General features: G+C 37.0%; 1 long non-coding RNA gene across 1 annotated transcript; it reads left to right on the plus strand.

Annotated features, from left to right (window-relative positions):
- Nucleotides 1-2,755: 2,755 nt before the first annotated feature.
- LOC127881656 (uncharacterized) lies at nucleotides 2,756-26,420 on the plus strand. Its single transcript, XR_008050181.1, has 11 exons — nucleotides 2,756-2,877; nucleotides 3,009-3,074; nucleotides 4,344-4,506; nucleotides 7,389-8,192; nucleotides 12,728-13,212; nucleotides 18,246-18,372; nucleotides 19,646-21,626; nucleotides 23,256-23,466; nucleotides 23,980-24,047; nucleotides 25,355-25,569; nucleotides 26,016-26,420. It is a non-coding gene; the product is annotated as an uncharacterized LOC127881656 (long non-coding RNA).
- Nucleotides 26,421-27,071: the final 651 nt, after the last annotated feature.

A 27,071-nucleotide genomic window follows, 5' to 3' on the forward strand; every position in this document is an offset into this window, starting at 1 on the left:
GTCACTGGGATGTGAATGCTTGGCCATTTGACATTTGTTTGATCGCACCGAGTGAGGTTGCTGTGACTGTGAATGCTATCAACATACATGAGGTCCAGTTTATTACTGTCAACCAGGGAAAGCTTGTTCCTGGCAGGAAGTTTCAGTTACAACATGAATGTAGAGGTATTGCCCATCAAAATGGAGACCTTTTTGTCACCTCTGGTATAGAACTGTACAAATACACGCTGAATGGCAAACTGATCTGCAGACTCTATAAAGCTTTGGGTTATAATACAGGTAAGAATCATGGTGAATCCATCCTGATAACATTTATATTATGTACAGGGATTTTTCTAGCCATTGTGGGAAAAGGAGTCTAGTCAAATTGTGTTATTTTAAATCCATACAATGACAAATTTGGGAATTTTTATTGACTAAATGAACCGAATTGGGATTTATTTTTTTAATCAACAGATATTGACCCATAAGGCCTTTATCTTTTTTTTTTAAATCATATAAATTATAGTTATATACTTTGTGAGATGAAAATAAAATAAAATTCAGATGTCATAGCAGAAAACCCGCTGATGTATTATAAAATTTTTGTCCTATAATTCATATGTGCCCTTTGAATACTACATGTACAGTACATTGTAGCCAAAACAAGATTCAGAAATATTGATTTATAAACATGAGTAATGAAGTATTTTGACTATCACTACATGGCATGTCTATAAATAGAAACTGTGTTCCTGGGAAAGAGACACTTTCTGACCTGGTCTTAATTTTGTGGTTGTTTAATGATTGTACATGTACAATATGTTTGATAGATTGAACAATTTCATAACACCATATAACAAAGGTACTCTTGTGGTTGTATTCTTTTATGAAGCGTTCAAATGTATGTATTAATTATATTGTAATTATAGTAGTACAGTAATTTAAACATTTTGCTGTTGAAATTGGTTTGGTAACAAACTAGCTAGAAAAGTTTCAATAACTTTTGTTTTGAATATTATTTTTCTTGTTATAAACACTTGAAGAACACAAATAACGATGTAACACGGCACATGAATAATGTCTGCTTTGGTCAATTTCACTCATTTCAGAACATAGTTATCATATGTATACATGTGTGGGAAATATATTCATGCTGCACATAGTAACATGGTATAAACATGTTGATTGAACTGTGCAATTGTTTTTGTATGTGTAATTGTTTCCATCTGTGTAATTGTTTTGCTTCAATTTATATCTAACTCACCAGTCGCAATTAAACATGTCAAACGTTAACACAATACTGTAGCTCTGCTACTGAAGTTAATTGTCACTCGTAGCTATTGAATCATTGAAATGTATGCATATATTTTAGATGTGTAAAGGCCTCTTTATAGCAACATATGCGTAATACAATATCACTGCAGTATGTTTAATAAGATTATTTAACATTTACAGTAATTCAATATCTTGATGTTACTCTGTTTTGCAGTAGACAGGTGTGCTGTGAGTCCCACAGGAGACAGGCTGTACATCACCAGCTGGTACCCGCACAAGCTTCTCACCCTGGCCAGGGATGGCACACTCCTGGCTACATACACAGACCCAGCACTACGTAACCCACGTGGTCTACATGTGACCCCTGCAGGCCAGGTGCTGGTCTGTGGATGCTGGTCCGCCAATGTACTACAGGTGGGCTGGGAGGGAGAGAGTAAGCTGGCAACGCTGGCTACTCAGGAGGATGGAGTGTGGAACCCACGGTCAGTCTGCTACAGCAGCAAAACATCATCCATCATTGTGGGACTGTTGGTGGACGACAACATACTGGTGTTCAGAGTGGAATAGTGTGTACATGTATGTATTAGTTGTTGTAATTAGTGATTAGTATTTCAATGAAAATGTGTTGGTAAGCATATAAACATAGTAGTGTGTGATGTTGCAATACAACATTGTGTGTGTAGTTAAAGATACAAATAATTTATGTGCACATATTGTTATCTGATTATACAATGTGAATGTTTTTGTTGGAACATAAGATGTAATGCATATTATGTTATGTTGTCATAACGTTTTTGTCATTATGGTCCTAAATTTTAGTTCTTGTAAACTTTCCATGAAACAACAAAGCATTTCACATGAAATTTTAACATATAAATGCACATGTACATAGCAACTAGGGCTATTTTTAGACTTTCATTTCTATAAATACCATGCCATGTAAGAAATGTAAATGGATGAATACTTTCATTTATAAAATATGAAATTGTTTAAGTAATCTTTCGAGTAGTATATATTAATACTTTTCGCAATATTTACAGATAGGTAACACTTTTTATGCCCCCTTTCGAAGAAGAGGGGGTACATTGTTTTGCACATATGTGCGTATGTCCGTCCGTCCACCAGATGGTTTCCGGATGATAACTCAAGAACGCTTAGGTCTAGGATCATGAAACTTAATAGGTACATTGATCATGACTTGCAGATGACCCCTATTGATTTTCAGGTCACTAGGTCAAAGGTCAAGGTCACGGTGACTCAACTTAGAAAAATGGTTTCCGGATGATAACTCAAGAACGCTTATGCCTAGGATCATGAAACTTCATAGGTACATTGATCATGACTCGCAGATGACCCCTATTGAGTTTCAGGTCACTAGGTCAAAGGTCAAGGTGACTTGACAAAGTAAAATGGTTTCCGGATGATAACTCAAGAAAGCTAACGCCTAGGATCATGAATTTTCATAGGTACATTGATCATGACTTGCAGATGACCCCTATTGATTTTCAGGTCACTAGGTTAAAGGTTACAGTGCCAAAAAATGTATTCACATGATGGCTGCCACCGCAACTGACAGCCCATATCGGGGCATGCATGTTTTACGAACAGACCTTGTTAAATGTAGGATTTATTAATTTGTCGTATTTTATGTTGTTGAACATTTGTTATTTATTTTTTATTACATTTATATAAATATGTCTGAGTCCTAAATATAAATACAATAAATACATCAATCTATTCTGCTTTTCCAGTGGCTGCTGAGTCAGGACAACAATGATGAGGATGTGGTGGACAAGAATGACCTGAGTACGCAGAAGGTAAAATAGACGTTTTAATTGAAAGGCCTTTTCTTGGCTACTTTGGGAAAAAAATGCGATTTTGACATTTTTTGTGCGAAAAGTTCATTGATTTCAGCAAAACTAATATAATATAACTCTTTCTAATACTTTAAATTATGAAAATAAAATCATAGTATGATAGTAATATACTTTTCTAGATTTAATTGAAATATAATTGAGATATATTAATCATAAGGCACTTATTAAAAAAAGAAAAACGCTATTCGTATGGGTCCGTTTCACTTGCCCATAAATGTACAAGGAAAAGGCATGCTTGTTTATTTCCTATGTATTATGAATGCAAAACAGATGAGGTGGAAAAGAACAGTATGAATTTACATAAGGTAAACTATCCTTTTTAATTGTTTGTAAACTGTAAACCATTCATATTTGTCTGCATGAAATTTCCTGGTTGAAAAGACTTTCGTGGACACAGTAGTTAAGCGTGGATTGCTCAGTTTGGACAAATAAATGAGGAATTTGTGTCAGTGTGTTTGTGTTAAATTTGTGGATCTGTAAAGCCTTACAATCAATACACAATAATGTCCCAATTAAAATAATGATTTGACTGTGTACCTCCGTATTAAGAATAATAAAGATGAATTGGACAATACTGATACGATTTCACAAAAGGTAAAATGACTTATTTTACTTGAAGATCCATAACGCAAACCCTTCTTCAGATCGGGGCTTTCCAAACCTGAGTAACAGAGAATTTCAAAATGGAATTCAAATTAAGCATTGTTCTGTGAAAAGGGGGCTTGATGCATTCAAATTAATTCAGGGACAATATTTTCTGCTTTTGAGGAATTTTTGTTTAAAGGAAATTTCTTCTAAACAAAAATGAAATCTTAGCTGAAATTGTCGTCCCAGGTTAGCCTGTGAGGACAGCACAGGCTTATATGGGACGACACTTTATGCACATGAATTAAGCCCAATTTTCCCAGAACAAGGCTCGAGTTCTTAAGTCGAAATTTATTTGAAAAAAATGCAATAATGTATGTACAATAAAAAATGTATGAAGAGAACCTATTCATGTATTAGGACTTGTTCACAGATTAGTAGAATGGCAATTTTTTACTAATTATAATATTCAGCAATAAATATTAAGATTGTATTAAAACTAAGGAATACACCTGACTAAGAAACGAAAAAATGAATAAAATAAAGCATTACAAACACTAGGTCAAAGGTCAAGGTCACAGTGACAAAAACATATGTTTCATATTGGTTTCCTCCACATTACAGCAACTGCTCAGCACAGAAGATGACTGTCTGATGAAAAGGCTCAGCCGTATTACAGTCCAGTGATGAGGGGGGATGATGCGGTCGTTCCATGTCTTAAGATCACATCATGAAAGACATTTTAGCTGACACTTGGAAGGGAGAGAACTGAAGATCTGCAACAGCAGTGAGTTGTTTACCTGAAGTTACTGTTTAATTAATTTAGCTGACATTAACAAGGGAGAGAACTTTTGATCTGCACCAACAATGAGTTGTTGCCCTTGTTGTTATTAAGTTTATGAAGCTGACACTAACAAGGGATATAACTGTAGATCTGCACAAGCAGTGAGTTGTTGCCCTTGTTGCTATTAAGGTTATGAAGCTGACACTAACAAGGGATATAACTGTAGATCTGCACAAGCAGTGAGTTGTTGCCTTTTAGTTGCCTTCTAATTATGTCTGCCACTGTTTGTTGATTTACTTTTAAATGTTTGTCTATTGAAACATGTATCTAAAATAAAACACCTTTGGGGCATTTTAAAAGCTAAGTGATTAATTGAATAAGTACCATAAGAAAACATTACATTTTCCATAATATTTGTGTTGTTATGCAGGACAGAACTGGCAAACACAAATAAATGAGTCGTGCTGTGGGAAATTGGGGCTTAATGCATGTTCTCGAATTGTTATTCCATATTCGTCTGCGCAGTGCTCAGACTAATAGGGACAACACTTTCCTCTACAAAGGTATTTTTCGTTGAAAGGAATTGCCCTTTTTATAAAACTCCAGTCTAGTGGGAAAGTGTCCTACCTGATTAGCTTATGTGGACTTGACATGCTTATCTGAGACGACAACAATTAATATTAATGAACTGCATATTGGTTTACGAAATAACATCTCTTCAAGTTGAGAAAAAAACGTTATTATAAATTTACAGTTTAATATAACATTGACCAACACTTTTAATGATTTAATACGAAATGGTTTGATTGAATAAATTGTCATGCTTTGTATGCTCCCCCAACATTTATTTTGGGGGGGGAGCACATAGTCGCCGCTTCATCCGTCCGTCCGTCTGTCCGTCCGTGCACAATTTTTGTCCGGTCTATTTCTCAGCAACTATTGACCGGAATTCAATGAAACTTTATGGGAAGCTTTGCTACCAAGAGCAGTTGTGCATATTATCAGCGGGTTATGGTCAGATCTTGTCCGGGCTAATTGTCAGCAACTAAAATCTGGAATTCAATGAAACTTTATGGGAATCTTTACTACCAAGAGGAGATGTGCATAATATCAGCCGGTTCTTGTCGGAAGATTTTTCACAGAGTTATGGCCCTTTGAAATTTTTTATAAACTGTATATATAGTGCAATTCATGTCCGGGCTATTTCTCCCCAACTACTGACTCAGGAATTCAATGAAGCTTTATGGGAAGCTTAAGTACCTTGAGGAGATGCCCATGTTATTTGTGGGTTCTGGTAAGATGATTTATTAAGAGATTTATGGCCCTTTTAAATTTTTAAGTTGCTAAACCATCCATCGTATTATTTTGTCCAAAGTTATGCCCCTCAAGACGTTTCCTTTTATCTGAATATACCAAAAAACCTTTGGTGAGCATCACCCGTCTCCGACGGTTTCTTGTTTGGACAAGGAACCAATGAAATGCCTGATTTAAAATTGATGAGAATGAAATGTATCAGTTGAAAACCTTCACATCCAATCCAATTAAGAGGCATAGTTTGTTATAGAGTGTTATATGAACCTTTTTGTTAGCTTGTCTTTTTTTTCAAATGATGAGCTAATGTCAATCACCTTGGCGTCGGTGTCGGCGTCCTGTTAAGTTTTGTGTTTAGGTCCACTTTTCTCATCAAGTATCAAAGCTATTGCATTCAAACTTGGTACACTTACTATCATGTGGGGACTGGGCAGGCAAAGTAATATAACACTGGCGTACATTTTGACAGAATTATGTGCCCTTTTTATACTTAGAAAATTGAAAATTTGGTTAAGTTTTGTGTTAAGGTCCATTTTATTCCTTAAGTATCATAGCTATTGCATTCAAACTTGGTACACTTACTTACTTTCATGAAGGGACTGGGCAGGCAAAGGTAGATATCTCTGGCGTGCATTTTGCCAGGATTATGTGCCCCTTTTATACTTAGAAAATTGATAATTTGGTTAAGTTTTGTGTTTAGGTCCACTTTATTCCTATAGAATCAAAGCTATTGCTTTCATACTTGCGACACTTACTAACTATCATAAGGGGACTGTGCAGGCAAAGTTATGTAACTCTGACAGGCATTTTGACAGAATTATGCCCCTTTATACTCAGCAAATTGAAAATTTCGTTAAGAATTGTGTTTTGGTCCACTTTATTCCTAAAGTATCATAGCTATCGCTTTTAGACTTGGAACACTCGCAAACTATCATAAGGTGACTGTACAGGACAAGCTGCATAACTCTTGTTGTCATTTTGACGGAATTATGGTACTTTTTTGACTTAGCAACTTTAAATATATGGTTAAATTTTGTGTTTACATCCACTTTACTTGTAAAGTATCAAGGCTATTGCTTTCAAACTTCAAATACTTTCATACTATCATGAGGGTCAACTCTCAAAGTCAAATAATTAAATTTTGCTAAAATTGCCATGACTTCGTTATTTGTGATCAGATTTGATTGATACTTTTACAAAACAACTCTTACCTGACATACTACAATAGACTCCACCCAAACCATCCCCCATGCCCGCCCCCCCACAATCCCCCCCCCAAAAAAAAAGGTAATTTTTATTTTTATTTTATTTTTTGAAAGATCATCTTTTAAATTACCACACCCTCAAACTATACCCCCGACCCCCCCATTTTTATTTCATATTTTTGGAAGATAATGTAATGAATGACCACACTCCCAGACTATACACCGCTCTCCTCCCAACCCCTCCAATTTGTTGATTGGAGTATTGAGATAGGTCCCTTCTCCTTTAAAAAGAAAAATAGATGAGCGGTCTGCACCCGCAAGGCGGTGCTCTTAACTGTTTCATATCACCCATGGTGCTGTTGTTTTCAGGTGAGCATGAGCATTGTTATCGAGTTGACATGGCAATGGCAACAGTCGGACCCCAGGAGCCTCAGTCCAGGACAACCCTTCCCCTCCCCCCGACCCATAGGTCCTCCCCTTTGATCTCCTGCCCCATAGCGTCATTGAACAATACCGGTCTGCTGGAATATCTGAGCATGTTGAGTTTTCACAAGCTGTTCTCAACAACTGTCATCTCCGTGTTGATCGATCTGCACTCGAGCCTGAGTAGTTTGTTAAGTTCCAGTGCCGAAGAATAAAAAGTTGGATAACTTGTTCCATGCTTTGTGGGACTAACAGAGCAACAGCGAATAATGGGAGAAAATCAAGAAACAGTTGAAGAAGAGTTAAAATTCGAAGCATAAGCTATCCACGGGGGCTACTTCTGATTTCAATAGTTGTAGCATAATGGACCATCCTGATTTGTCCTCTAATGCGTCCAAAATGTTCAAAGTGAAAGTGCTTTTTACGCAGTTGCTGACAAAAAAAAACTTTGTTATGAACACTCATAGCATGATTAATACATCGGGTGTGGTTCAGGCGTAAATTCTGCACATCATCGTTTACAAGGTGCTTAAGGTGCACCCATCAGGGTTTGTTACGATCACTTCACACTCCAAGACAAAACGGCCTCGCATTGAATAGACACTAGATAAAGCGTTGAAAAATGACAGCAGTTTTGTTGTGTGGTCCAGTATGCCCTTTGACTTTCAACCCGACATTAGGTAGAACTCTAACTAGGCCCTCAGCAATATCAGCGAGGCCAGCACTTCGTCTCACCTTCTTGAGCCTCAGGTGAGACCTAACAGTTTTATTTATTTTGAAAATTGGGGCTGATTATTCAGTCCCATTCCTAATCTCAAAACGTCTATATTTTAACATAATTACTTGCTAAAGTTCCCAATTGGCGGTTTGCCATGACAAAGGACACTTTTCACAGAGCTAGCCCCTAGTTCTAGCACATGTCTAAGTCTTTTAGAAGAATAACTGGCTTCATAGTTATTTCACTAAGTTTTATTACTATTTTGAAGTTAAAGATGTTATAAAAAAAAATTATTTTTTTAAAAAAAAACTGTGAAACCATTTAATTTTCGTCAGTTCGAAATTGTGTGTTGAAGAAAAATGACTATTCATCAGCACTTCAATTTAATAATTTATGATTAAAAATATAAAGAAAATTGTTTCAGTCCATACCCGATTTGTTGGTAGTACATTTCCGCGATAAATTGCGGTGGGAAAAATGGGAAAACCCTTGAGAGTATAACTTGCAGGAGGTAGACCATGTTTAGCACATATAAATTTACTAGTCTTTTATTTCTTTTCTTTCGAAGAAATGGGGGCATATAGTGATCGGACTGTCCGTCTGTCTGTCTGTCCGTCTTTCCGTCACACTGTGGGTTTAGGTTTCGAAAAATGCTCATTATTTCTATGTCCCTTGAGATATAACCTTCATATTTGGTATGCATGTGTATATGGACAAAGCCTTTCCATACGCACACAAATTTTTACCCCTGTGACCTTGACCTTGAACTTAGGGTCCGCGTTTAGGTTTGGAAATCTGCGTTTAGGTTTCGAAAAATGCTCATAACTTCTATGTCCCTTGAGATATAACCTTCATATTTGGTATGCATGTGTATATGGACAAGGCCTTTCCAAACGAACACAAATTTTGACCCCTATGACCTTGACCTTGAACTTAGGGTCCGCTTAGGTTTCGAAATCTGCGTTTAGGTTTCGAATGATGTTCATAACTGCAATGTCCCTTGAGATATAACCTTCATATTTGGTATCACTGTGTATATAGACAAGGCCTTTTCATACGTGCACAATTGTTAAACCCTGTGACCTTGACCTTCAACTTCGGGTCCGTGTTTAGGTTTCAAATCTGCGTTTAGGTTTTGAAAAATGCTCATAACTTCTTGTTTGAATTCCACCTTAAATCTAGTGATAGGCGTCTTGCTTCCCAATTATCGGTGCAATTGTAGATGATGGCGTGCATTTTACACTAGTTTTATTGGCACAGGAAACGCTTACTGGTATTTATTGGTGTCTTCTAGAGCATAACTGTTTTGGTGTTATTAATGACAATCAATTTAAACAAGGTCTTTTCATGTTGCATTGTAACAAGAATAAAAAATAAAAAATACTTGTCGATTATTTAATTGGCACTTGGTAAAACTTACAAAAAGAAGACTTTCTATGTCCCCTTTCAAAGAAAAGGGGGCATATAGTGATCAGACTGTCCGTTTGTCTGTCCGTATGTCTGTCTGTCTGTCACATTTCGCGTTTAGGTTTCGAAAAAAGCTCATAACTTCTATGTCCCTTGAGATATAACCTACATATTTGGTATGCATGTGTATATGGACAAGGCCTTTCCATACGCACAAAAAATTTTACCCCTGTGACCTTGACCTTGAACATAGGGTCTGCGTTTAGCGTACGAAATATGCGTTTAGGTTCCGAAAAATGCTTATAACTTCTATGTCCCTTGACATATAACCTTCATATTTTATTGTGCATGTGTATATGGACAAGGCCTTCCATACACACAACATTTTTTACCCCTGTGACCTTGACCTTGAACTTAGGGTTCGCGTTTAGGTTTCGAAATCTGCATCAAGGTTTTGAAAAATGCTCATTACTTCTATGTTCCTTGAGATATAACCTTCATATTTGGTATGCATGTGTATATTGACAAGGCCTTTCCATTCGCAGAAAATAATTTACCCCTGTGACCTTGACCTTGAACTTAGGGTCCGCGTTTAGGTTTGGAAATCTGCGTTAAGGTTTCGAAAAATGCTCATAACTTCGATGTCCCTTGAGATATAACCTTCATATTTGGTATGAATGTGTATATAGAAAAGGCCTTTCCATATGCACACAATTTTTTACCCCTGTGACCTTGACCTTGAACTTAGGGTCCGCGTTTAGGTTTTGAAATCTGCGTTAAGGTTTCGAAAAATGCGTCCCTTGAGATATAACCTTCATATTTGGTATGCATGTGTCTATGTTCAAGGCCTATCCATACGCACACAAATTTTGACCCCTGTGACCTTGACCTTGAACTCAGGGTCCGCGTTTAGGTTCAAAATCTGCGTTTAGGTTTTGAAAAAAGCTCATAACTTCTATCAAGCGTTTATAGGGGGCATAAGTCTTCCTATTGTGACAGCTCTTGTTATCAGGTGAATGAGTTTTTTTTGTTATAGGTCCCCGTAGTAACTGGCCCTTATTACTGCATGCAATTAACAAGTTTATTGTTATGAATTAAGCTGATTGGTGGGACTGACTGGTTACATACAATTTTTCTAATATTATTATATATCCTTTAATGGAATATAATTACATCTTTTTTTTTATTCTGGCAATTTATGACAGAGAGTTTAACTGCATGTACATGTATATCAGACAATAATGTCAATAAATTAATCAAATTTGAATTGATACACAAACATTAGATAATAGTAAATGTGGGTAAGCGCAAACAATCAAACACACATTAATACGTTTTTAATTTCTTTGTAATAATAATGCAGAATCTATATCAGTCAGTTGTCGATCATAAAGCGTTCTTGTCTTTGATCCAGATCCGCCGCTTCCCTGCAACACCTGAAAAACACACAACGGATCATACAGTTGTAAACAATTAGCGCTAATCATTACTATTGTACCTTAGTGAAGTCAATGTTTTCAATACAGCTTTTGTATTGTAATTGGATTTGATTATTATTTAAATCAGAGCCCAGATGTTTGCCAGAAACAATGGTGCTGTATTGCTTTAATATCCTAATGCACACAATTTCAACACTAGAAGTGAAACTTCAAATCTAAGGTGTGTCCTACAAATGCCATATAATGTAGACACACGTTATAACTGCATGTTGTATCTATTCAATATCACTTACATTGCATAGTTTTAACCAGAATAGGCTGATAATAGGCAATAATAACTATTAATATTATAAAAGTCCCCTTTAGCAAGAAAGAATGTGGTACACTGAATTAACCATAGACGTCCATCTGTATTACTGTATCTGTTTCTAATCCATAGCCAAACGTGTGTGATCCAATACTCATACACTTACAGTATTCAACTCACATCTATTTGTTTCTGAAGATATGCTTTACAGTTGTATAGTCCCACATTTAAAGTTGAAAAAAGTCTCACATTTAACGTTGTATAGTTTCACATTTTAAGTTGTATGGTTTCACCTGTAAAGGTGTACAGTGTAACATTTTAATGTGTATAGTCACACATTTAAAGTTGTAAAGTCTCAAATGTAAAGTTGTATATGTTCACCTTTAAAGGTGTACAGTCTCACATTTTAAGTTGTGTAGTGTCACATTTAAAGTTGTATTGCTCATACTCATATTAAAGGGGTCATCCAACAGATTTTGGCATGTATTGAATGAAGCATGTCATTAAATGCTTTATGTTGATAAATTTAAACATTTGACCCAAATATCTCCAGAAAAAACACACAAGAATACAACTTTAAAAAAAGGAAAACATGTCCCCATATATATGACCTTTGACCTTGAAGGATGACCTTGACCTTTCACCACTCAAAATGTGCAGCTCAATGAGATACACATGCATGTCAATTATCAAGTTGCTAAGCTTCAATATTGCAAAAGTGACATTAAATGAGCGATTTTGACCAATATAGATTTGACCTTTGACCTTGAAGGATGACCTTGACCTTGATCTTTTACAACTCAAAATGTGCAGCTCCATTTGATACACATGCAGGCCAAATATGAAGTTGCTATCTTTAATATTGCAAAAGTTATGGCAAATGTTAAAGTTGGAGCAAACCAACAGACCAACAGACAGACCAACAGACAGGGCAAAGACAATATGTCCTCCACTATAGTGGTGGGGCAAAACAAAAATAACCCTCAACAGGGCTCGAACAACTGATCCCTGGAGTCCTGGAGTTAAAAGTCTCCCGCCTAGACCACTCGACCATCCATGTTCATGCTTAGAGCGGATGTATTTTTACCTATATAAGCAATCCTCTTATTTTCCCAAAATATGACTACAACAACTGTTACAGAACTTTCCAAATTATTCAACCGTTTCACGTCGCACGACGCTTTATAATTTGTCTTCAAATTGTCAAAAGATGCATATAATGGAAATTTAAAAGCATTGTTAATTGTCAGTATTACTATTTCCTAAAAAATATCATAAAAAACGAAAATTTGTGAATCTGAAACAACTTTTTTTAATGATGTCAATGTACCAATCTGTTGGACGGCCCCTTTAAAAGTTATGCAGTCTCACATTTGAAGTTGTTTTATCTCACATGTTAAGTTTTTCTTTTCAGCAAACAGTATTAGCCAACAAGACAAATATCGTTGAAGTAAATGTTGATGGCAATTCGCACCCCCTTCTTTAACAAATACTACAACTCGCTGAAGAAATTAAGTAGCAAGAGGTCTTGCATCAGCCTAGCACGCCACATCTTCTCCAATGTTGGCTTCAAACACCAGAGCCTTGATGAGTTCGACTTTTGTCCCATTCAATGCTGGACATGGACAACTTGTTCCAGACGAGTTGCTGAAGTGAAAAAGATTTGTCATTATACAGCAGATATAGCAGGCATTAAGTGACTTTCTGTAATTGTGACTGACCTCGATATGTTGCTCTGAAATAATGTGAACCTGACGCCCAAGGAGCAGTCTGTGATTGCCATTTAGCAGCAGCTGTTTACTGACATGCCAGGTTTTGGGTTTGTTGACTTTGGCATCTGGACTTGCACCATCTCTGTCTGTATCCCATTAATGGCAGCCGCAGCATTAACAACAACAGGTAGTATTTCAGACTCATTCTGGGAAAACAGGGCTTAATGCATGAGGATAGTGTTGTCCCAAAAAAAGCATGTGAAGTTTGCTCAGGCAAATCAGAGACAACACTTTGTGAATAAACCTTTAAACTAAAAATCACATAAAAGCAGATAATGTCATAACTGATTAGATGTACAGACTGCACAGGCTAATCTGGGACAACACTAGCCACATGCATTGTGCCCCGTTTTTGCATTTTGCGTGAATTGGTAAATAACTGTGTTTACCTGTAATGGAAAATGTCTTCACCGAACAGCCTTTTAACTGATATCGTATGAAGTAAGCAGTATGTTTAATGTTTTTACTTTTTGTTCTACATCATTCTAGGTTAAGGGTTAAGGTAGCATAGCTTTGGCGTGGTATTTAACAATCATGTTGTATTAGTCATTGATACATAGGTCGCTTTATATATTGCATTATATTATCTGATCGTCCATGCGATATTTTAAGTTTCTCTAAATTTTCGCCACATTATTTTTTGTTTCTATATTTCCGGACACCTGCAGTTTTGGAATATGTTTGGTATCAACATTTTTGGACAAACATTCATTTTTATTTTGTTTAACTGTCTGAAAACTTAGATTTATTACGGTAGTATAGATTCAATATCACTTACAGTGAATAGTTTTAAGCAGAATATGCAATATTAACACGTAAAATTATGAAGGCCCTGTTAGCAAGATAGAGTATTGTATACTGAATTAACCATAAACGTCTATCTGTATTTCTGCATTTCTGTCTAATCCATAGAAAACAACGTGTGTGATCAAGTACTCATACACTGACAGTATTAAACTCATATCTATTGATTCTTATGATATGCCATACAGTTGATAATCTTAAACTTTAAAGTTAGAAAATGTTTTACATTTAAAGTTGTAGAGTTTCACATTTAAAGTTGCTTGACTCATGTTAAACATGGTATACTCTAACATAGTGTCACATTAAAAATTAGATTGTCTCAAATTAAAAATTCTGCAGTTTCACATTAAAAATTGTATAGTATCAAACGTAAATTTTTCCTTCTTTGCAAATATTATTAACCAACAAGATGAACATTAATGAATTTTAGAGGTGCATATCTTCATGAAACATATATTATATACTTTAAAAAATTTCTTAATAAAAGAAACGTACGATAGGGAGATTTTAGGTCAAATTTGAGAAAATATTTACTTTTTTCAATTAGGAATGGGTCCCTTTAAGGCTCTACATTTGAATGAAAAAAAACTACAGTATACTTTTTATGCCCCCCTTCGAAGAAGAGGGGGTATATTGCTTTGCTCATGTCGGTCTGTCGGTCCGTCGGTCTGTCGGTCGGTCTGTCGGTCCGTCCACCAGGTGGTTGTCAGACGATCACTCAAGAACGCTTTGGCCTAGGATCATGAAACTTCATAGGTACATTGATCATGACTTGCAGATGACCCCTATTGATTTTGAGGTCACTAGGTCAAAGGTCAAGGTCACGGTGACCCGAAATAGTAAAATGGTTTCCGGATGATACCTCAAGAATGCTTAGGCCTAGGATCATGAAACTTGATAGGTAGATTGATCATGACTCGCAGATGACCCCTATTGATTTTCAGGTCACTAGGTCAAAGGTCAAGGTCACAGTGACCGGAAATAGTAAAATGGTTTCCGGATGATAACTCAAGAACGCTTAGGCCTAGGATCATGAAACTTGATAGGTAGATTAATCAGGACTCGCAGATGACTCCTGTTGATTTTGAGGTCACTAGGTCAAAGGTCAAGGTCACAGTGACCCGAAATAGTAAAATGGTTTCCGGATGATAACTCAAGAACGCTTAGGCCTAGGATCATGAAACTTGATAGGTAGATTAATCAGGACTCGCAGATGACCCCTGTTGATTTCGAGGTCACTAGGTCAAAGTCACAGTGACCCGAAATAGTAAAATGGTTTCTGGATGATAACTCAAGAACGCTTAGGCCTAGGATCATGAAACTTGATAGGTAGATTGATCATGACTCGCAGATGACCCCTATTGATTTTCAGGTCACTAGGTCAAAGGTCAAGGTCACGATGACCCGATATAGTAAAATGGTTTCCGGATGATAACTGAAGAACGCTTATTCCTAGGATCATGAAACTTGATAGGTAGATTGATCATGACTCGCAGATGACCCCTATTGATTTTCAGGTCACCAGGTCAAAGGTCAAGGTCACGGTGACCAGAAATAGTAAAATGGTTTCCGGATGATAACTCAAGAATGCTTATGGCTAGGATCATGAAACTTCATAGGTACATTGATCATAACTGGCAGATGACCCCTATTGATTTTCAGGTCACTAGGTCAAAGGTCAAGGTCACAGTGACAAAAAACATATTCACACAATGGCTCTCACTACAACGGAGAGCCCATATGGGGGGGGGGGCATGCATGTTTTACAAACAGCCCTTGTTGAGATTGGAAATCTGCCCCAAAAGTGAGCAAAAAATCCAGTGGTATCAATCCCAACTTACATTTTAAAGGGAGCACTGCTGAAAAAATATAATATGCCCTCAGGGCATAAATATACCACCTTATAGTCATTTTTGTAAATCGGAAATTCCAAAACCAAACAGTGCAAATAAAGCAGAGAGGAAAATGACAAAAAATATATACTACACATCTGTGTTATATTTATATGAAATTTGTTAAAATTTTAAATAATGCCATCCCAGCATCGATTTTACTTAGCAACAATTTAATGCTGTGAATCGACAAATTGTTCCAGACGAGTTGCTTAAACAGAAACTATCTGATCCAACAGATAGAGCAGGCGTTTCGTGACTTGTTCCTTATTGCGACTGACCTCGATAAGTTGCTCTCGAATAATGTGAACTTTATGCCAGTATGCGATTGACACCATTTAACAGCAGTTGTTGTTGAGAATTCCCGGGTTTGAGGAGACAACTTTGGCGTTGGGACTCGCTCCATCTCTGTCTATGGCCCGGTCAAAGCAGCAGCAGCAATAAGAACAACAAGTAGTATCTGAGCGATGCTCTGGGATACTGGGCTTCATGTATGTGCTTAAAGTGTCATCCCAGAATATCCTGTGCAGATTGCACATACATAAAGTCCTTTTAAAGTGTCATCCAAGACTAGCCTGTGCAGACTTCACATACATTAAGCCCTATTAAAGTGTCATCCCAGATTAGCCTGTGCAGACTGCACATACATAGAGTCCTATTAAAGTGTCATCCAAGATTAGCCTGTTCAGACTGCACATACATTAAGTCCTATTAAATTGTCATCCAAGATTAGCCTGTGCAGACTGCACATACATAAAGTCCTATTAAAGTGTCATCCAAGACTAGCCTGTGCAGACTTCACATACATTGAGCCCTATTAAAGTGTCATCCCATATTAGCCTGTGCAGACTGCACATACATAAAGTCCTATTAAAGTGTCATCTCAGATTAGCCTGTGCAGATTGCACATACATCAAGTCCTATTAAGATGTCATCCCAGAATATCCTGTGCAGATTGCACATACATAAAGTCCTTTTAAAGTGTCATCCAAGACTAGCCTGTGCAGACTTCACATACATTAAGCCCTATTAAAGTGTCATCCCATATTAGCCTGTGCAGACTTCACATACATTAAGCCCTATTAAAGTGTCATCCCAGATTAGCCTGTGCAGACTGCACATACATAAAGTCCTATTAAAGTGTCATCCAAGACTAGCCTGTGCAGACTTCACATACATTAAGCCCTTTTAAAATGTCATCCCAGATTAGCCTGTGCAGACTGCACATACATAAAGTCCTATTAAAGTGTCATCTCAGATTAGCCTGTGCAGACTGCACATACATTAAGTCCTATTAAAGTGTCATCCCAGACTAGCCTGTGCAGACTTCACATACATAAAGTCCTATTAAAGTGTCATCCCAGATTAGCCTGTGCAGACTACACATACATAAAATCCTATTAAAGTGCATCCCAGATTAGCCTGTGCAGACTGCACATATTTTAAGTCATATTAAAGTGTCATCCCAGATTAGCCTGTGCAGACTGCACATACATTAAGTCCTATTAAAGTGTCATCCCATAATAAGCCTGTGCAGACTGCACATACATTAAGTCCTATTAAAGTGTCATCCCAGATTAGCCTGTGCAGACTGCACATACATTAAGTCCTATTAAAATGTCATCCCAGAATATCCTGTGCAGACTTCACAAACATCAAGTCCTATTTAAGTGTCATCCCAGAATATCCTGTTCAGACTGCACATACATCAAGTCCTATTTAAGTGTCATCCCAGAATATCCTGTGCAGACTGCACATACATTAAGCCCTATTAAAGTGTCATCCCAGATTAGCCTGTGCAGATTGCACATACATCAAGTCCTATTAAAATGTCATCCCAGATTAGCCTGTGCAGATTGCACATACATTAAGTCTGTTTAAAGTGTCATCCCAGATTAGCCTGTGCAGATTGCACATACATTAAGTCCTATTAAAGTGTCATCTCAGATTAGCCTGTGCAGACTGCACATACATTACGTCCTATTAAAGTGTCATCCCAGATTAGCCTGTGCAGACTGCACATACATTAAGTCCTATTAAAGTGTCATCCCAGATTAGCCTGTGCAGACTGCACATACATCAAGACCTATTTTCCAAGAATGAGGCTCATATAGTTCACTTAACGTCAGTCCTTTTTCTGCCTGATTGAAGAAAAGCTCCTAACATCAAATGTGAATTCACGTTTTTAAATTGATCAAACTTGGAAAATAAATAATAAATAAAAGTTGATCTGATATCAGTTTTAGTCATAGAAGGTCAGAACATAGTTTTGTCTATTTTTGGGCCAAAATTCAAAACCTGAACCAAAAGTTTCTCCTTGCATAATTAAAATATCTGCTTAAATCGAATTGTTGAATTCTCTTTAATTTGAGTAAAAAAATATTTAAATGCATTCAGCACATTTAAATATTATTTTCTTCATTTATTTTCAATATTTAATTTAATTCCTGCATTTTGTTTTAAGAGCCTGTTCCTCCTGGTCCAGGACCTTTGGACAAATGTTCAAATAGTACTACCCACAGGATGAAGCCACTCTGAATCCGGGGCTCCATACTTTCATGGCCAGGGGCCAAGACTACCTCGTCATTAAGGTATGTTGGTAATGTAATTTACCATGTATAATGTGTAGTGTTTTACTCCAAATGTCAATGAAAATAGTTTGTGTGTGTTTAATATTAATAAAACTATATTCTTACTGCTAACTAAAACAAATCATTTATGTAATTGTAAACTATTTATAATAGCTGCCATTTGTATTGCCTTGAAAGGGCTTGGTGGGAGTGGGAGCATACAAATTTGTCCTTGTCTGTAATTCTCCCTGTCCTTCCTTTCATCCTTATTAAAGTCCCAAAGGGACATATAATGTTTGTATCAAGTGTTTAGTTTATATCTCATTTGTATGAAGATCCATCAAACATACTTTATTTCTTAAATATTGTTTTAATCAAACAACATTGATTGACTTCTAATATAACTGATGCCATTATTGAGAATATTCAAAAGCAATAAATAAACGGAAAATTTGTTTGCTTTTGGGGTAAGACAGTCAGTTATTGTTTTCTGTGGTCCTGGAGTGAGGAAGTTTACATGTTTCCACAGGTGCTCGTAAACATATCTATTTTCTTACTTTGCTGAGAATAAGAATTCACAGTATTACCCCAAAAGCTAACACATTTCCCATTTAAGTTAAATTTACAAGGACTATTAACCCATTTATGCCTAGTGTCTTGAAAAAAGGCCTTGGTGCAGTGTTGACCTGATTAATAGAATAAGTACAAAAAAAATAAATGTTTAACCAGATGGTTTTCCTTCTTTTTGTTATGCAGCAAAAAATTTGCTAATAGATAAATAAGCTGTGATGTGGAAAAATGGGGCCTAATGCATGTGCTTAAATTGTTGTCACAGATAAGCCTGTGCAGTTCACACAGGCTTATCATGGACAACACTTTCCTCTTAAAGGTATTTTTCATTGAACAAATAATCCTCTTTATGAAAACCCAGTCTAGTCAGAAAGTACCCTCCCTTCTTAGCTTATGTGAATTTCATATGCTAATCTGGGACAACACTTTCTAACATTAGTGATACGCATATTGGCTTATGAAAATACATCTCTGAAAATGGAGTAAAGATAATAGATATAAATGTACAGATAAGTATAGCATTAGCCAACACTTTTCTTGTTTTAATACAAAATGACTTAATTGTATTTATTTTCATGCTATTAAGGACAAGGAACCAATAAAATGCAAGATTTGAAATTCATGCTGTTCAAAACCTTCACAACCTGTCAAGAGGCATAGTTTGCTATAGATAATAATATAATTTGTTACAAGTTCCTATCACCCACTGTGTTGTTGTTTTCAGCAGAGCACCAGCATTGATATTGAGTTGGCCCAGCAACCGCACGAGTCCCGCCTGCAGGAGCCCCAGTCCAGAATGACCCTTCCCCTCCCCTGACTTCTAACTTCTCCCTCTTGACCTCCTGACTCAAAAATTCAGCATCGTTGAACAACTCCGTTCTGCAGGAAATTCTGAGAATGATTCTGTTCTGAACAAATGCAATGCCCACGTCAACTTGTCCACACATAAGCCTGGGCAGTTTTGTTAAGCTAGAGTTCCGCGTGGGCCTGAGAGGGACGAGTTTTACAGACACGAAAAGTTATAGCAGTAGTTATGGTAACGCTAACAGTCAGTTGCTGCTGTTAGACATCACAACAAATATCATGAAGAATAAAAGTGTAATAACTTGTTCCAATCTTTATGGGACAAACATAAGTTGAACGGGAGAAAATCAAGGAACAACAAAATCGTAAGCTCTCCTAGTGGGATACTTCTGCTGTTGATAGTTTGGACGACAGTAGGGTTACGGACTTCCCCAGATTGTCCTCTCAGCGGCCAAAATATCAATAGAACGGACTTTTTGCAATGTTACTGACAAAGAAAGGCAGTAATGACTTGGTTGTGAATACCCAGAGCACGATACATCCATGCTGACACAGAAAGACGGTAATGACTTGGTTGTGAACACCCAGAGCCCGATACATCCATGCTGACACAGAAAGGCAGTAATGACTTGGTTGTGAACACGTCGAGCACGATACATCCATGCTGACACAGAAAGGCAGTAATGACTTGGTTGTGAAAACCCAGAGCACGCTACATCCATGCTTACAAAAAAGGCAGTAATGACTTGGTTGTGAACATCTTGAGCACGCTACATCCATGCTGACAAAAAAAGGCAGTAATGACTTGGTTGTGAATACCTAGAGCACGATACATCCATGCTGACAAAGAAAGGCAGTAATGACTTGGTTGTGTACACCTTGAGCACGATACTTCCATGCTGACAAAAAAAAGGCAGTAATGACTTGGTTGTGAACACTCAGAGCAGGATACATCCATGGGGTGTGCATCAGACGCGAATTCTGCATATTATTGTAAACAAGTTGCTAAAAGTGAACACGTCTGGTTTTGTTATGAGCACTTCCCACTCAGAGCCCAAAGGTCCTCGCATTGAATCGATGCAAAAGAAGACTTTGAAAAATGACAGCAGTTGTGTTGTGTGATCCAGTAATCCTTTCAACTCTCAACCTGAAGTTTATCAAAACTCAATCTCAGCCCTTTGCAATATCACACCTTGCAACACAGTGTACTTTGCCATGAATGTTTCGCGGTTTAAAACACCAAAAAATTTCAATTTAAAGTTTGAGCGCTTAACATATTGATACATTGCTATTCTGAGTTCTAATTGCGATATCCTAAATAGCAATACTAGATGAAATGTTTGGCATAAAAAAACGGGTTTGTAAAGTAATTTGTTACAGTGCATATTTATTTGTCACTAAAAAAAATCAGGGTTTAGTTTGCTTGTCATTTCCTTTTTAGCAAACATTATTAGACAACAAAACAAACGTGGTTTAAGTGAAAGTCCAAGACAATTCCAACCCAGTTTGGGCACAAATACAACTAATTAAAAAAAAATCAGTTTGTCTTGCGTCAGCCTACATGTAGTAAGCCTCTTATAAACATCCCCCAAGTTTGCTACATCAATGCTCCCAACAGCGGAGCTGGTCATCGACACTTTGTTACGAACAAGTTGCTCGAACTGAAACGATCTGATCCAACAGAGAGCAGGCTCTGCGTGACTCGTCTGTTAATGTGACTGACCTGGATATGTTGCTTTCCAATAATGTGAACCTTACTCCAGATTAGCTGTCTGCGATTCACGCAATTCAACAACAGTTGTTGTCAGGAATTTCCGGCTTTGGGATGGCGATTTGGCGTCTGGGCTTCATCTCTGTCTTTGGCCTGGTCGCAGCAGAAGCAGCAACAAGAACAACAATTAGTATAAGAGACGTGATCTGGGATATGGGGCTTCATGTATGTGCTTAAGGTGTCATCCCATATAAGCCTGTGCCGACTGCGCATACATTAAGTCCTATTAAAGTGTCATCCCAGAGTAGCCTGTGCAGACTGCACATACATTAAGTCCTATTAAAGTGTCACCCCAGATTAGCCTGTGCAGACTGCACATACATTAAGTCCTTTCAAAGTGTCATCCCAGATTAGCCTGTGCAGACTGCACATACATTAAGTCCTATTAAAGTGTCATCCCATATTAGCCTGTGCAGACTGCGCATAAATCAAGTCCTATTAAAGTGTCATCCCATATTAGCCTGTGCAGACTGCGCATACATCAAGTCCTATTAAAGTGTCATCCCAGATTAGCCTGTGCAGACTGCACATACATTAAGTCCTATTAAAGTGTCATCTCAGATTAGCCTGTGCAGACTGCACATACATTAAGTCCTATTAAAGTGTCATCTCAGATTAGCCTGTGCAGACTGCACATACATTAAGTCCTATTAAAGTGTCATCCCAGAGTAGCCTGTGCAGACTGCACATACATTAAGTCCTATTAAAGTGTCATCCCATATTAGCCTGTGCAGACTGCGCATAAATCAAGTCCTATTAAAGTGTCATCCCATATTAGCCTGTGCAGACTGCGCATACATCAAGTCCTATTAAAGTGTCATCCCAGATTAGCCTGTGCAGACTGCACATACATTTAGTCCTATTAAAGTGTCATCCCATATTAGCCTGTGCAGACTGCGCATACATCAAGTCCTATTAAAGTGTCATCCCAGATTAGCCTGTGCAGACTGCACATACATTAAGTCCTATTAAAGTGTCATCTCAGATTAGCCTGTGCAGACTGCACATACATTAAGTCCTATTAAAGTGTCATCCCAGAGTAGCCTGTGCAGACTGCACATACTTTAAGTCCTAATTAAGTGTCATCACATATTAGCCTGTGCAGACTGCACATACATTAAGTCCTATTAAAGTGTCATCCCAGAGTAGCCTGTGCAGACTGCACATACATTAAGCCCTATTAAAGTGTCATCCCAGATTAGCCTGTGCAGACTGCACGTACTTTAAGTCCTAATTAAGTGTCATCCCATATTAGCCTGTGCAGACTGCACATACATTAAGTCCTATTAAAGTGTCATCCCAGATAAGCCTGTGCAGACTGCACATACATTAAGACCTTTTAAAGTGTCATCTCAGATTAGCCTGTGCAGACTGCACATACATTAAGCCCTATTTTCCCAGAATGAGGCTCATAAACTACACTTAACATCAGTATTTTATGTGCCTGAAAAGTTCCTAGCATCAAATGGGAATTATGTGCTTTTAAATTGATCTCACATAGGAAATAAAATGCAAATAGCACTTGATCTGATATCAATTTTAATCATAGAAGGTCAGGGCATTAAGTTTTGTATATTTTCGATCGAAATTCAGCCCCTGAACCAAAAGTTTATCCTTGCATAAAAAACTGCTTTAATAGAATTGTTAAATTATATTTAATTTTAGTAAAATAATTATGTAAAAGCCTTCAGATCATTTCAAAAATTATTTTCTTCATTTATTTTCAATATTTATTAAAATACCTGGATTTTGTTTTAAGAGCCTGTTCCTACAGGAACCCATGCAATCATAGATCGGTACCTAGCTGAACAATAGGCTGTCTTGTCAGCTGGGCCCAGACGCCCACTGACACTTCCGGGCCGAGGACCTTGGGGCAAATGCTCAACTAGTCCTACCCACAGGGTGGAGCCACACTGAACCTGGGACTCCATACTTTCTTGGCCAGGGGCCAAGATAACATCGTCAATAAGGTAGGTTGGTAATGTAATTAATCATTTATAATGTGCAGTGTTTCACTCCAAATTTCAATTTGAACAGTTTGGGTGTGTTTAATATTGATATAACTCTATCCTGGCTGCTAACTTAAACAAATCATTTATGTAAGTGTTAAATATTTATAATAACCGCCATTTGTATTGCCTTGAAAGGGCTCAGTAATTCACCCCGTCCTTCCTTTCAACCTTCCTTATGTCCGTCCCACCTTTTAGTGTTGCACCTAACTTAATAAATATTGGTTCCAGAGGGACACAAAATGTTTGTATCAAGTGTACAATATATAGAAAGCTATGTTTGTATCAAGTGTTTAGTTTATATCCCATTTGTTTCAAGATCCTTCAAACACAATTTATTTCTTACATATTTTTTTACTCAAACAACATTGATTGACTTCTTATACAACTGATGCCATTTCAGAATGCATTGAATTATTTGGTTTACAGGGACACATTCCTAGTATGCCCTAAGGTTTTTCTATCTGTTCCAAGAGGTCTTATACTCACAAGTTCAAGCCCAGTGAGCGATGTTCACATTATCAAACTCTGCATCTCAATAGGTAAGTCACCTTGCCATTGCAAAAGGGGCCACTGTGGCAAAGCATTCAGAAGACCCAGTTGTAAAAGCCTAAACCTTTTGATGCAATAAAGCTTTCACAAATACCCAATAGGTAAAATCCAATACACTGGGGTTTCTGCTCTTCAATTAATTGACCAGTTTATCTAATCTAAGTTTAAGGGTTCAGCCACAAACTACTTTATCTTATAAAGAAATTTGATTTCAAGTTAAACCCTCAAATTTGCATTTTAAATTAAACATCTAGATTTATATTAAAACTCAAAACCACCACCACAACAACAACAACAGCAAACAATTTATCAGCTACAAAATCATGTTCCATATCAACTGTAAGTATGGTTCTTAAAATAACATTGAATTACGAAGAGGGGTCAGTGATGTTTTAGTTTAGGGGGTATATAGGAGTGAACTTGTCTGTCTGTCGGTCTGACGGTTGATCCGTATTAAGTGTTCGCTCTCAAATTCAGGTTGTTTTCATCCGATCTTCACCAAACTTTGTCAGAAGTTGTATCTAGATGGTGTCTTGGTCAAGTTTGAATATGGGTCATGCAGGATCAAAACCTAGGGCATGGTATCACTTAGTGTGTTTTTAACATTCAGCATATTGTCTGCTCTCTTAATAAAGTACTTTTCATCCAATCTTCACCAAACTTGGTCAGATGTTTTATTTAAATGATCTATAGGAAACAATTGAACATGGGCCATGCCGGGCCAAAAACAAGGTCACAGGATCACTTCGTGCGTTTTACGTAATCAGTCGGTGCCCGCTCTCTATTTCAAGTACTTATCATCCGCTCTTCACCAAACTTCGTCAGAAGTTTTTTTATAGATGATCTCTAGGTCATTCTCGAACATGGGCCATGCCGGGCCAAAAACTAGGTCATTGGGTCATTAAATGGGTTTTACACATTCCGTTTGGTGTCCGCTCTCTATTTCAAGTACTTATCATCCGCTCTTCAACAAACTTGGTCAGAAGTTCAATCTAGATGATCTCTAGGCAATGTCCGAACATGGGCCATGCCGTGCCAAAAACTAGGTCACAGGGTCACGGGTTTGTTTTACACATTCAGCATTTCAAGTTCTTTTCATCAGCTCTTCATGTGGGGGTGCTCGACACATCTATGACAAAGCTCTATTTTTTAAAGTTAATGGCTTTTTCAGAGAGTATTAAGTGTGTTTCTGTTGCCAGGGTTGAACCCGCATTTTGATACTTGACAATTTTTATGAAATGCTAGTAAAGTCTTAACAATTGTTGTCTTTATTAACACATGACCAACTTAATTGCAGAAACCCGCATAGAAAAGCGTTGGTTGGTTTTTGAAGCATTTTAACCAGCAACAGTCATCATTCGAGTTTCTGGCATGTCTATGGTATGGAACCCTCAGTCTATGAACATCATTATTAAACAGCACATGAACCAGCAGCAGTCATCATCTCAAGATTCTAGTATATCCAAGGTACAGGTCCCGTAGGCTGTACAGATCTTGCAGAACAAACTTCAGGTGAGTGTTCTTGTCGTGTTGATGTTTTTTACATGCTCCAAAGTTCAGAGATGTGTGAGTGCATGTAGATGTACATTTGTTCGTCCATACAAACATCCAGCTGTTAGATTTGTATGTCAAGTCTAAACTCAAAAAGTATTGCTTCTAGTGTGATTAAACCAAAGATATTTTCCATTCTGTGAACTTGCCTACTTGTGTATTTTGGTTCTTTTAAATTAGTGGAATTTTGAGACAAAAGCAAAATGTTGGTGCATGATGGCAAACCTGTTTAACTATTTATTATCTATCATTATTTTATAAATAGTCTCAGGACCATCATTGCCTCAATGGATTCAAATCAGATTAGTTGTAACATTCTGAATCAAGTGCTGTGCTTGTTCTTGATTTGTCATCGGTATAAAATAAAAAAACTGACATCTACAGTAACGAGTCTTTCCTTTTTTCAGATGCAATTTGAGGAAATGAAACCATCCAATCAGAAACACAGCCAGTTGCAGCAATTGTTAACATATTGACCCCAGTCAAACCTAAGAAGCTCAGAGTTACATACTGTTTTAGATGTGCTAGTCTTCACATACCTCCTGGTTTGTTCAACACTTACTCTGAATCTTTGATTGTTATGACGACTCTGAATCTTTGAATGTTATGACGGGTGAAAATGAATGACCTTGTTCAGATCGAAATGGCAGAATGACACATCACAACAATTCAAGTGGAAAGCCACAAAGTCATGTCAACAGCCACATGTTGTATGTTGCCAGCCAAGTTGTATTAAAAAACACAATAGCTTACGTTTTATGTTATATGTGACCAACCATGTTATATTCATACAAAAACAATAGTTTATGTTTTATGGGAATTGTTATGCTGTCAGTCTTTATGTTGAAATATTGTGTTTAAAAGCATGCATAGTGCACTTATATGCAATCTCTTTGTCTATATTATGATATCACTACATATTGTGATCCTGATAATGGTAAACTAATGGGAAATACACTTTTATCAAAGACTTTCAAAGTGCGACAAAGCTGTTTAAATGAGGTTGGTAACTTGGACAACATTAAAAAAATATTGGAGTATTTTCATGTTATAAAACATGTTTCAGTTTTCTGTTTTTTACCCGTATTATAGATATATCTAGATAAAAGTAGTGTTAAGAAAGGTTTAGAAGTTTTACGCTTCAGCTTTTTCTGTTTATCAATCTTTCTAAAAACAATATTTGTCATTTTGCTCATTCGGGTCGGTATTCAATCATGAAACTTAATTGTTTAATAGCATACTATTTCATGGGAATATAAATAGATTCTTGGCAAAACTATTTGATCTACCTAAATTGTTGATTCTGTATTTACTACCAGAACTTTGTTGATTTCAATGGATATTTTTAATGATTTGGGTATGACTCTTGGGTTATTGGAAAAGTTTTTAATGAAACTGAGAATTAGAAATAAATATTAAAATTGTTTTAGAGTTTTATGACAAATGGCAAAAGTTATGAATGT

Source organism: Dreissena polymorpha, chromosome 1 (assembly GCF_020536995.1).
Source record: "Dreissena polymorpha isolate Duluth1 chromosome 1, UMN_Dpol_1.0, whole genome shotgun sequence".
NCBI classification, from domain to species: domain Eukaryota; kingdom Metazoa; phylum Mollusca; class Bivalvia; order Myida; family Dreissenidae; genus Dreissena; species Dreissena polymorpha.